The sequence below is a fragment of the Cydia pomonella genome, chromosome 27, assembly GCF_033807575.1.
Source record: "Cydia pomonella isolate Wapato2018A chromosome 27, ilCydPomo1, whole genome shotgun sequence".
Lineage (NCBI taxonomy): Eukaryota > Metazoa > Arthropoda > Insecta > Lepidoptera > Tortricidae > Cydia > Cydia pomonella.
Genome location: NC_084729.1, coordinates 5,575,318 through 5,588,841, shown reverse-complemented (window position 1 = coordinate 5,588,841; position 13,524 = coordinate 5,575,318).

Genomic DNA, 13,524 nt, shown 5'->3' with positions numbered 1-13,524 from the left:
AGCTAATGCATAATTATGATCAGCTTTGAGCCCGTAGTAGACCAAAGGACGCGCTCCTCTACGGCTGGCCGGGCGCCCAAAATATGCCGAGTTGCTGCAAAGCCGTGATACATAATATATGATCTAATTGTCAAAATGTTATAAAAAGAAAACAGCGGGGCCCCTATGCAGGATTTTGCATTCGCATATGCCGGATGTAAAGCCCTACATAGGGCCCGATACCCAAAGCATCCCAGCAAGTCGCACTTTCGAGCAAGAACTAAGGCCGAGCAGCAGGCGAGCCGAGATCACATTGGTTCAATTCCAAACTCTGTTCTCCTACAATTCAGCCTTTGCACGCCGCGATAGATCGCTCCGGGCCTCCGCCCTTATACAGAGCTCGGCCTACAGCCTCGTTCACACTATGGCATTGGTTTCATTCTAGGCTCTGCTTTCCTGCAGCTTGGCCTTCAGCTTCGCACGGGAACGCTACAAAATCGGGTGGTCCGGATATTCAGCTCGTGGAGCTCAGCCTTCGGCCTTGTTTTTTGGCTCACTTAGCCATTAGGTCCCACTTCTTAGGTCCGACTCACTTTTCACCTATTTTTACAAGCTTTTGTAAACTTAATAATATTGATGTTGTTAAATAGTATCCCTACATGCTTTTATTTAACTTGGAACACTCGTAAGTTCTTTTCAAAATCTGCAAACCATCTGCAAACTATTATTTTGACCATTTATCAAAATTTGGCAAAATGATGAAGACCGAAGTTAAGGAGGAAACCAAAGAACATATAATCACTAGGAAACCTGTATAAAAGAAAGGAACTGTGATAAAATAACACAACTTCATTAAGATTAGGCTATTTTAAAATGGCTAAATAAAAAAATAAAAAATAGATAATTCGGAATTCCTTAAAATAAATAAATAAGGAAAATACTTCGGATTTTAAATGACGTCATATACCTATAGTTCGTATCATCCACGAAGACGCGTCCCGCTCTTCTTCCTAATCGCTTATAGTACAAATCGGCAACTTTTTGGCAATGTAGTAGTTATGTCTACTAATTAATGTGTATAAACAGAATATACTAGTAAAAGGTTGCACACCACACTTGTAGGTACTATAGGCGATTGGGAAGAGGAGTGGGGCGCGTCTTCGTGGATAACACGAACTACACACACAAAATAAAAACATTTCTTGTGTATGGGCTCCGTTATTTTTTATTTTTATTTTTTATTTATTATTGTTACCATTCAGTCAAAAAAGGCCAAACGGAGGCTATTTGTAAGTATCATTTACATTACAAGCATAAGGGAAGTAACCTTTGCAGCGCTTTGTACGTCTTTTTAGTGAGACGATTTTTTGCAATAATCTAAAAGCGATTAAATCGATCATTTTCGCTATAGTTCTCATTGAAAGTATTTATTAAGCTTTTGTTTCACGATTTTTTTTTTATATTTTTTGGGCCTATTGTTCACATTTTTTTTTCTTTTCGGAGCGATTATTTCCGAAAATAATAACTTAAAAAAAGGGTTTTTTGGAGACCGTTATTCGTTTTGAAAGACCTTATCCATCCATCAAAGCAAAAAAAAAAATCAAAGTAAAAACATTTTGTATGCGAGGTACCCTAATTTTTTTTATAGTTGTTATTTTACCCGTTCTGTTGCAATGCCTGATTTATGTATCCATGCCAAATTACAGCTATCTAGCACTAAAAATAACGGAGCAAACCCTCGGACAGAGGGACAGACGGACATGGCGAAACTACTTATATAAGAGTTTCTAGGTGACTACGAAACCCTAAAAATACACTGCATAACATGTTAAAAACAAATCGGGAACGAGTCGAAAAAAATTAAGACATCGTAAAAACTTTGTGATGGTACTGAATCCTCGGGGTGCGAGTCCGACTCGCATCCCATCATCTTTTTTTTTCAAACCAGGGGGCCCCGCGAACTATTGTGCTAAGGGCCCCGCGCCTTCTTAATCCGCCCCTGACGCTACTCAAACAAAAACGCTTGCGGTAGCTAGGGCATGTGTAACGAATGGACAGTGGCGACAGCGACAGTGCTGATTAGGCTAGCGCAACGTAGGACGCCATTGCTCCGCTTTAACCCATAATAGACTGCGTAAAGCGTGATATGTCGGTTTAAAACGGACTTTTGTTTCAAAAAGTATTTTATCTTAAAAAGTATTTAGAAGATACCTATCTAGTATTTCAAATACCATTTCCAGAGGTAGGTATCTTAAATTGTATCATTGATGTAAGTATAATTAACTGGATTCACTATCAGCCGGAAAAAATGGCCCCACAAAAGTAATGCTCGAACGGCTCGAGCACGAGTTTTGCTCCCAGTCTCATTTCGGCGGTCGACACGACAACTGTCAAACATGACGAAATGTTCTGTAAAAAAAACCGGCCAAGAGCATGTCGGGCCATGCTCAGTGTAGGGTTCCGTAGTTACTCTTCCGTCACAATAAGCTAAACTGGAGCTTAAAGTATAGTAAATTGTTAACCAAGGGATGAAACGCGAGTTAAACAAATAGGCAAATTTGCATAATCAGTACCTACCTAATTAAAGTCTTTTTACTATGAAGGGGAAACTTTTTGCGATAACTCAAAAACAGCTAAACTTATCATATCCGCTATAGTTTTCATTTAAAGTCTTTCTTAAGCTCTACTTCCACGATTTTTTTCATATTTTTTGGACCTATGGTTCAAAAGTTAGGGGGTGGGGGGACACATTTTTTTTTTGTTTCGGAACGATTATCTCCGAATATATTCACTTTATCAAAAAATGTTTGTTGAAGACCCCTATTAGTTTTGAAAGCCCTTTCCAACGATACCCCACACTGTAGGGTTGAAGCAGAAAAAAAAATTCACCCCCACTTTACGTGTAGGGGAGGTACCCTCAAAAAAATTAAATTTTAGATTTTATTTTACTACTTTGTAGGCTTTATATATATATATATTAATGCCGAATTTCAGCTTTCTAGCACTAACGACCATGGAGCAAAGCCTCGGACAGACAGACAGACAGACAGACAGACGGACATGGCGAAACTATAAGGGTTCCCAGTTGACTACGGAACCCTAAAAATGCGCTTATTAGCAAAACAACAAGAAAAAACTGGCCACGTGCGAGTCGGACTCGCACAGGAAGGGTTACGTACCATTATCTATAAACACGGTCACCCATCCAAGTACTGACCACGCCCGACGTTGCTTAACTTCGGTGATTGGATGAGAACCTCGAGATTGGAAATAAATATTTATTATATTCTGTTTTTAATATTTGTTGTTATAGCGGCAACAGAAATACATACTTAATCTGTAGAATTTCAGCTCGCTAACTATCACGGTTCATGAGATACAGCCTGGTGACAGACGGACGGACGGACCCTAAAAAAGGATGGCATATATTTCTTTCAGTGAGTTCTATTGATAATTTAACAGAAATAAAAATTTAATAATTCATTTTGTTGATACAAATTAACGGTTGTCACGGAACAAAAATCTATGGAGTCTACATTAGATTTTTTTTAATACCATGTTGGTGGCAAACAGGCATACGGCTCACCTGGTGGCAAGCGTTCACCGTAGCTAATGAGGTCCTGAAACACCAGGGTGTCACATACGCGTTGCTGACACGTTTTTTTGTTGTTGTACATGGGTGGGCTTTTTTATGCGTCTGAAGATGTATTTACTATTTGCAAAACAACTGAAACTTTTTAAAGACATTAACATGCGAAGGGGAATAAACCATAACAATTATATAATAGCATCTAATGTATTGAAAACATTCATTCACGTAAAAAACATAACAACAATCACAGAATTGTTGTAATAAAGTCGATGTCTAACCTGTTACTAACTGTACGTTTACATTACACTGCGAAAAAAGAAAGCTCCAAAAATAAATGTAGATCAAAAAGACAATGGACCCGGGTACGTCCTTAAACTACATCCACAAGAGAGGTATGGGTATTGTGAATATCATCTCGCTTAGTGTGGTAAGGCACAGCACAGCGGATGTCATTCCAGATCTAGAGCAGAGCCCAACTGGGGAAGTACCTCCACCTTACAGAAAACCGCAGCCAAATAACACTAGACTCTACTCATAGTGTTGTGTTCCTGCCGGTGAGTAAGGTTGCCATGCCAGAGCTCAAAGAGGGGAGGGAGGGTTGTTAGGGTCGGCAACGCGCATGTAACTCCTCTGGAGTTGCAGGCGTACATAGGCTACAGAGACTGCTTACCATCAGGCGGCCCGTATGCTTCCCTCGTTAAGCTCTGGCAACCTTACTCACCCCCTCACCTTGTTTAAGAAGAATTCCAGTGATGGGAGGATCCATGAGAACTAGAAGCGTTTGAAAATTGATAGGCCGCTGGATATTATTCGGTAATACATCGTATAACGAGCGGTTAAGTCTGTTGCAAGAAAAGAAATTGTGATCCGAAGTTCCTTCGTCAAAACAGCACTCGCATAAAGAGCTAATTTTTGCGAGGAATACAGGAGTGCAGACGTGACCCAATCGGAGACGACAGAGTGTAGACGTAACCTATTTACTAGCAGAATGAAAACGGAAGAACCACGGTTTATGAGGTATAATTGGTTATATGATTCCATAGTGTTTTCCAACATGGCGTCCAGAAGAAACCCATAATTCTTGGCAATCGTCCCTCAAGTCACGGCGAGCTTTAATCATTAAGTCGGATGCAAAAACCATGTTGCGAGCAGTGTTGGGCAAAAATCAATTCGAATAAGAATAAGAATAAAAACAGAAATTTTATTCTTATTCCAACACAATGGAATAAGAATAAATCCATTCCTTATTATTTTAAAATTACATGAAATGGAATAAATCATGCAATTTTTATTTTAAATGAAGAATAAAAGACGGAACGGAATATTCCATGAATGGAGTTATTCTAAATAAGGTTTTAGTGGAATAACATGTTATTTAGAATTAGAATGAAGTTTGAAGTTGTCGTTAGGTCAATCTTGCGAGTCGATTTACTACCACTTCCTGACGTTCGATTTGGCCTGGTATTTGGTAGTATCTGGTGGACTTGGTGACTGTGCAATATTATGGTGCTATGAAGCTGGTCTGATGGTGGAGCCCGAAGGAACTCCTAAAGTAAACAAAATAAAGACACCGTGTTTTGGCAAACACTTTGATGTTTTATGGTTTTTCTGAACACCTGCGGCTGCCGGCCCTTCAAAAGATCTTTGAGCATGTTATTTTGCCGTTTAATAATACCTATGAAGAAATTTTAAATAACAGGTATTTAAAAAGACCATGTAATAACTCAGTACTTAATAAAAGTTCGGTAGCAACAAGGACACTAAAAGCACCGAAGTTAATTTAGAAACATGAAAATATATCCAGTTATCATAACTTAGACAAATGTATTTTGCAGTAGCGGCGGCTCCATACAACCCGATTCCCATTCACTCGCTATTCATTTTGACGTTTATACAATGATCAACTTACGAAAACGTCATTTAACCATAAAGTATTCAATGTTTTAAAATGTCCGTTTGAAAATTTGACACTTAAACTGTATTTCATTAAGTTTACTTTTGTATGAAATACTTCTCTTGACTAAAATTATAAAGAAGCGTTATTAGCATCTACCAGAGCGCATTGCATAATGTCAAACAGCTCTATATATTTTGACACATTTCTTTGGCATTGGCATTGGGCATTGGGCGTCCTCTTCTTTTAATACGTCAATGTCTTGTATATGGAGTGTGGAATTAAAAGGAGGGAAATCTCTTATGGTAAGGTCTGTTTTTTTATTCCGTAGATAGACTAAAATGACGTTTCATATGTAAGACATGACATGAAAGTCAGTACCACATGAAATGTCATTTTAGTCTACGGAATAAAAAACAGAATATAGAGCTGTTGCAAAAGTGTCCAGCTGTCAGCTATAAATAATTGTTCCAAATCTCTCCAGAGTAGCTAAGAACCTAGGCGTTATTGACGCAGTGAAGCGCGCTGTCTATAATTTGTTTTTTTTTTCAAGTATTCTAGGTATTGTAGCGCCACCTATTTAAGGTTTTTTTATGACACTTTTTGATACATGGAGATTCCATTCTTTACCTCCACCTTCCATATCTGATATCTTAGATACTTGACTATCTAGTATCTTGTATTTTGTATTTACATGTACATCCCTGGTAGTGATATATATACTTAATGTTCGAGTACGTACGCACGTTGGATTGCCTTACACGGCGGCAATGAATATAATAATTTTCTGTAGGTACATAAAAACACACAGTCGAACCCAGTGGCGTAGCTAGCATGAGTGGCACCCGGTGCGGAGATTGTGGGTGTCACGCTGTTACCCAAAATCAAAATTGTTCAAATATGTGACGGTCCACATCAAAAGGCACCTTAACGCGGTCGGCGCTTACGTCGCGTTGCTGCATAGTACTGAGGGCCTACCGCGAACCACGTTCGACGTGTTGCCTCCCTGTCACATTTACGTACGAATTTACGAGAGCGACAAAGAGGAAACACGTCGAACGTGGTTCGCGGTAGGCCCTCTGCATTAGTATTGGCGCGCCGCTAATAATGGCGTAAGCGCCGACCGCCTTAAGGTCCCTTTTGATATGGACTGTCACATATAATAATAATAATAATAATAAGCCCGCAGGGCAGCTTGTGGCGAGCTGTTGGGGAGTAACGACCCCACGGACCCGAGTACTCCAGAGAGTCGGTCAGGGTCTCCGTCTCCGGCGTGTCTTCGTCGGTCGGAGTGGAACCCCAAGGGGACCCGTAGGACTCTCTGCTCTGGCTTGCCTTAATTGGCCGTCGAGAGGGGAGACGTTAGAGTATACGCTCCAGGGGTGGAAGTGTTAAAGGGCATAACGCCGCGAGTAACTGCCGCTCACGCCGGTGTTGCGCCTGGCCGTCTTTACGATGGCGCATCAGGTGCCCATCTAGCGAGTGGCGAGTCACCGCCTGCCTTGATAACACTGTATATCACAATGTTATGGCAGGTGTCCGGAACTCTTAGCAATAGCCCAGTCTTATTTTCCACCCAAATTCAAACCATAGACCAGGACTCTTTCTATTTTTCTGCAATAGCCTCCAATGCCTGGTGAAACCGGTTTATGGGTATCTATTTATGTACACATGAATGGGTTCCAGCAGGCGTTCTACATGACATCAAAGCTCTCCAAACGGCCTCTACGTGTTGGATCTATATCCCCACGCACGCCTTATAAATGACCGGGCTTAAAAACCCGAGAGTTTGTTACGGAGATACAAATAATAATAATAATAATAATAAGCCTTTTATTTCCACAATGAATAACTAATCTAAGTACATATTCAACATGCATTAATTATTAAGATTTCAACATTGATTATTTAAATAAAATATAGTCTACTTATGATTAATTAATTAAAAAAAAAAATCAGTTCCATTAGACCAGCGGTTGAACAAAAATGGGTTTCGATAATATTAAAGTTTTTTCTTTTTTGATATGTCATTGGGAGTATGTTAAATAATACTTTGGTAAAAAGTTAGAAATTTTAAGGTTGAGCTTTCGGTTATATTTAAATATTTTAATTTTTGCTAATAACTAAGTAAATATAGAATTAAAGTTACAGAAAACTTTAGCATATCGAATAACACTTCAATTTATGTACAATTCTCAGTTTTTAGAAATCTGGAACAGCTGCTTTCTGGTAAACGTAAAAACACGAGTTATTTTGTAAATATAGAATTAGAGTTGCTGATATTGCAAAATTACGATATTATCGATCAACTTAGTATTCTAGTAAAAAGTTAGACATGTAGACAATGTGCTTGTCTAGATATTGATTTCAGGTTAAGCAGTATAGCTAATATTGAATTAAAGTTTGTAGAGTTAATAATAATCGATCATCAACAATGATCTCAGTTACTAAACAAAAATTTAGAAATATAAAATCACGGCGACACTCATTACTGATATGTATGCATTCCTTGCTTATATAAATACGTTAAGTTTCAAACGCGCGGCAAGTTTGCGCGCGCCGCGCGCTGTGGCAGGAGGCAGCGAACAACGGTAGTGGGGAGCGGGGTGCCCTTGACTGCGTTTACGGTCCATCAAAAAAATTCCTAAAGCGTGTTTTAAATTAATAGCAATAGAAAATTGTTATTTTGTTGTTACTATAATAGGTATTGCCCGCGGTTTCGTTCACGTAGAATTCGTTATCGCGTTACATGAATATTATTTATTTATTTAAACTTTATTGCACAAACAAAAAAAAACACAAATGGCGGACTTAATGCCAAAAGGCATTATCTACCAGTCAACCATTGGGTCAAATAGAGACAAAAAAAACACATTCTCATACAGATGACCACCCTTCCTTGTACCATTTTAAAAGCCAGTTGCAGCTTTTCTTTCCCGATTTTTTTCAGATGTTTGGACTTGGTATTTTCCTCGCGATAGTTATTTGTTTTAAGGGGAATGTTGTTGTTAACCGCTAATGCTAATATTGATAACCGATAGTTATATAGAGAATATAGAGATACGTTATAAGGTATATTATGCACCCTCATGTTATTTATTTCTGATAAGAAATAAATGTAAGACAAAATTCACAGTGATACATTTCAAGTAGGTTGCCTTGTAAGATTGCGTACGGATAGTTTTTTTGTTTGTTATTTCATCGTATGATATATCAAATGAAAGCTTATTTGAAAGTTGCCGTATTAAAAAAGTTGGTCCAGTTAATGGTCGCCTAGATTAACCGATTTTTATATAAAATGTAGGCAACCATGGACTGGACCAACTTGTTAAAAAGGCAACCTAGTACAGTTAGTAATATAGTACCTGGGCGACCGAGCTTTGCTCGGTTATAACTATTTATTGTAATATGGTGGTGATAATCTACATAAACTTAAAAAGTAAAATGTGAACTGACAATTATTATTATTTACAATCGATTTTAACCTTACAGCACTTGTCACAGAGTAACGCCATCTATTGTCGATTTCTCTTATTACATAGGTCTTTTTTTTTTACTAAATTAAACTTGTGTAAAACAATAAAAATTAAAAAATTATATATAAACTTGAACATATAAAAAAAAAACAAAAGTTAGTCACCGGGCGAGATTCGAACCCGTAACACTCGTTTAGCAGTCCGCGTCTTAACCCGCTGGACCAGACGGACACTGGCCGGCAACACGAAATTAGTGACCATATTCTGCGTCGAAAGAAAAACCCATGAAAACTCGAAAACACGCGTTTTCCCAAACATAAGACTAATCTAGATAGATTGTATACCCCCAAAAACCCCTATATACCAAATTTCAGCGAAATCGTTAGAGCCGTTTCCGAGATCACAGAAATATATATATATATACAAGAATTGCTCGTTTAAAGGTATAAGATAAAATAACTTTTCTTTTGATATATCATGTGACGTTTTCGTTTACACACTAAAAGCACAGTGTAAAAAGTAACAGTGGGCCGACGCCTTTGATGTTTGCGTAAATGCCGACACCGCTCAAGGTCTCCGTACCTACCTAGGGTTATCACAGACTTACACAACTGCCCAAAAGAGGATGGAAATGTTTTTAGTTTTCATGTTGTATGATGTATGTGTACTAATTTTACAAATGACGTCCATTTTGGAAATAAAGATGGCGGACGTCACTTTTTTGAAAAAGTCGTCATGGGTGTTGTTTTCTGGGTTTTTAGGGGTGTGTATTTCAAAAATGGCATCTATTTTGAAAATAAATATGGCGGACGCTACTTTTTGAAATGGGTGTCGATGTGTGTAGCCGTGATATCAACCACCTTTAATTCTAAAATGGTCTCTATTTTTGAAATCTGCACCAACAAGAACCGCCAAAATTGACGTCATTTTTGTAATTGGAACCCCGAGGAACCTCGGAGATGACACCCATATCGATTTTTAAGAAAAATTAATGTCCGCCATCTTGGATTTCAAAATAGACGTCATTTTCGTAATCGGAATCCCGAGGAACCTCGGATATGACACCCATATCGACTTTTAAGAAAAAATAATTTCCGCCATCTTGGATTTCAAAATGAACGTCATTTTCGTAATCGGATCCCCGAGGAACCTCGGAGATGACACCCATATCGATTTTTAAGAAAAATTAATGTCCGCCATCTTGGATTTCAAAATGAACGTCATTTTCGTAATCGGAACCCCGAGAAACCTCGGAGATGACACCCATATCGATTTTTAAGAAAAATTAATGTCCGCCATCTTGGATTTCAAAATAGACGTCATTTTCGTAATCGGAATCCCGAGGAACCTCGGATATGACACCCATATCGACTTAAGAAAAAATAATTTCCGCCATCTTGGATTTCAAAATGAACGTCATTTTCGTAATCGGATCCCCGAGGAACCTCGGAGATGACACCCATATCGATTTTTAAGAAAAAATAATGTTCGCCATCGTGGATTGCAAAATGGACGTCATTTTCGTAATCGGAACCTCGAAGAACCTCGGAGATGACACCCATACCGATTTTTAAGAAAAATGAATGTCCGCCATCTTGGGTTCCATAATGGATGTCATTTTCGTAATCGGCACCCTGAGGACTTTCAAAAATAATGAAAACATCAAATACTACATGATACATATACAAACAGAAGCAAGAAACAATTTCTTGCTTTTTAAAGTCTTAAAATACTCATAATTTCAATTCAATTCAATTCAATGCATTTATTTGTCGAAAAGCAGGTAGTGTTACAAACAGATGTTACATACAGATAATTAAGTGCTCCACTTTTGGCCATATTATGAGGCATACAAATATTTAACGTGAGTGGCGGTGTAGCTCATGAGATTCAATGTAGGTATTTGTCATCATCGAAATAATAAATTTCAACTATTTACATACACATGCTTATCAATTAATGTAAAAATTCTAATTTTTAAATGTCAAATTAAGGTATATATTGAAATTATATAATTTAGATAATATATGTATTACAAAAACATGCATCAAAAAAGTTCGCTGTCGTTTAAATATTCGTATATGTCATAGTAGCACTTGGTTTTCAATAAAGTTTTTATCGTATTGCGGAATCTGTTTATCGGTAAAGTTTGTATCGATTCTGGTAGTTTGTTAAAAAATCTAACAGCCATGCTAAAAATGCATTTTCTAAAAAGTGCGCAATGTGCACGTGGATTTAAAAGTGTATCTCTTTGCCGGAAAGTACGTGCCGGGTTGGGCTGTTTTTTTAGAAAAACGACTGTCATATTTTTTTACGAATATTAGGCACTCCAGTATGTATAAAGAAGGGACAGTCAATATGCCAAGGTCTTTAAAGAAGGGTTCGCAGCTTTCCCAAGTCCGTATTCCGACAATGGCACGTATGCACCTTTTTTGCATACCAAATACTTGGTGCCAATTTGTTGAGTTACCCCAAAAAATAATGCTGTACGTGATTAATGATTGGACATGGCCGTAGTAAGCAGTAATTGCAGTCTCTCTGTTCACAAGTTTTACAAGTTGTCTAAGGGGATAAATAAACCCATTAATTTTGGCGCAAAGTATTTCAATGTTATATTTCCAGTTACAATTTTTATCTAGATATACGCCTAAAAATTTTGTTTCATTAACTAATTCTAATTGTTCATTTTTAAATTTAATGTCTAATGTGTGAGGTTTTGCTTGTGGTTGTTGAAATAGTACAAATACTTAATAGTACATTACGATACAAGTGCGAAAAATAGGAAATTCGAAACGAGTTGCGAATTACCTATTCGCACATGTATCGTACAACGTTTTACAGTACATATGGCCCTTTAAATGTTCGACACAGTAACGTAATATGCTACTTCTCGCACTAGTGCTATAAAGTAGCCCCATATGTACTGTAAAATAAATTATAAAACATGTCCGCCATTTTGAATTTGAAAATTGATATCATAATTATGATATATTTTTTTTACACTGAGACAAATAATTAGCACATGTCGTATGAAATATTTTAATTGTGTTTTTTTTTTTTTTTATTCTATGTCGGTGGCAAACAAGCGTACGGCCTGCCTGATGGTAAGCAGTATCCGTAGCCTATGTACGCCTGCAACTCCAGAGGAGTTACATGCGCGTTGCCGACCCTAACACCCTCCCGCCCCTCGTTGAGCTCTGGCAACCTTACTCACCGGCAGGAACACAACACTATGAGTAGGGTCTAGTGTTATTTGGCTGCGATTTTCTGTAAGGTGGAGGTACTTCCCCAGTTGGGTTCTGCTCTAGAGCTGGAATGACATCCGCTGTGCTGTGCCCTACCACACAGAGCCAGATGACATTTACAATGCCCATACCTCTCTTATAATGCCTGTGCTAAAAATGTGATTGCGAACTACCTGCAATAACTATACAGTACCTGGGCGACCGAGCTTTGCTCGGTTATAACTAACTATTTATTGTAATATGGTGGTGTATAGGTGATAATCTTAACTACATTCTTTTACTAAATTAAACTTGTCTAAGACAATAAAAATTAAAAAATTATATATAAAATTGAACATAAAAAAAAAAAAACAAAAGTTAGTCACCAGGCGAGATTCGAACCCGTAACACTCGTTTAGCAGTCCGCGTCTTAACCCGCTGGACCAGACGGACAGTGGCCGGCAACACGAAATTAGCGACCATATTCTGCGTCGAAAGAAAAACGCATGAAAACTCGAAAACACGCGTTTTCCCAAACATAAGACTAATCTAGATCGATTGTTTACCCCCAAAAACCGCCATATACCAAATTTCAGCAAAATCTTTAGAGCCGTTTCCGAGATCCCGGAAATATATATATACAAGAATTGCTCGTTTAAAGGTATAAGATAATTAGGCATTAAAACACTCGTGTGATCTTTTTAAGAAACTCACTTCGTTCGTTTAGTAAGCCCACACTCGTGTATTTTAATGCCTTTTATTAAGTAGCAGTAACATAAACTACTAATATATGTTGAAAGTAAGTACAGGCGGCTAACACAATGGTAACAAAAGACAAAAGTTTTGAAAATGTAATTTTCATCATCGTCACTTGGCTGTACATTTGAGGGCCTATCGCGAACCACGTTCGACGTGTTACCTCTCTGTCGCACTTGTAAATTCGTACGTAAGTATGACAGGGAGGCAACACGTCGAACGTGGTTCGCGGTAAGCTCTCTGATGCCACCTCCATTAGTCTTTTGTACGCCCGTATAGCCTTCGACTCAATGTATAATCTACACTTTTTATGGAAACGTAGTTCCTCCTTCCCGTAGAAATATTTAACTTTCCCATCACCAAGAAAGATTATTTGCTCGCAGTTATTAGCTGCTCAATTCCTCGTTTTTTCTCTGTTACTAAGTCAGTACAGTACACATATCAAACATTTTTCACTCATTTTGAAGACATAATAACTTTTAATCTATAATTAAATTCATGTAATGTCCGCATCTAATTTATGTGCACGATAAACAAACAAATGAATGATTTGAAAGAAAAGACAAACAGCGCTTGCGAAGCTGAGCGGGGGGCGCGGGCGGG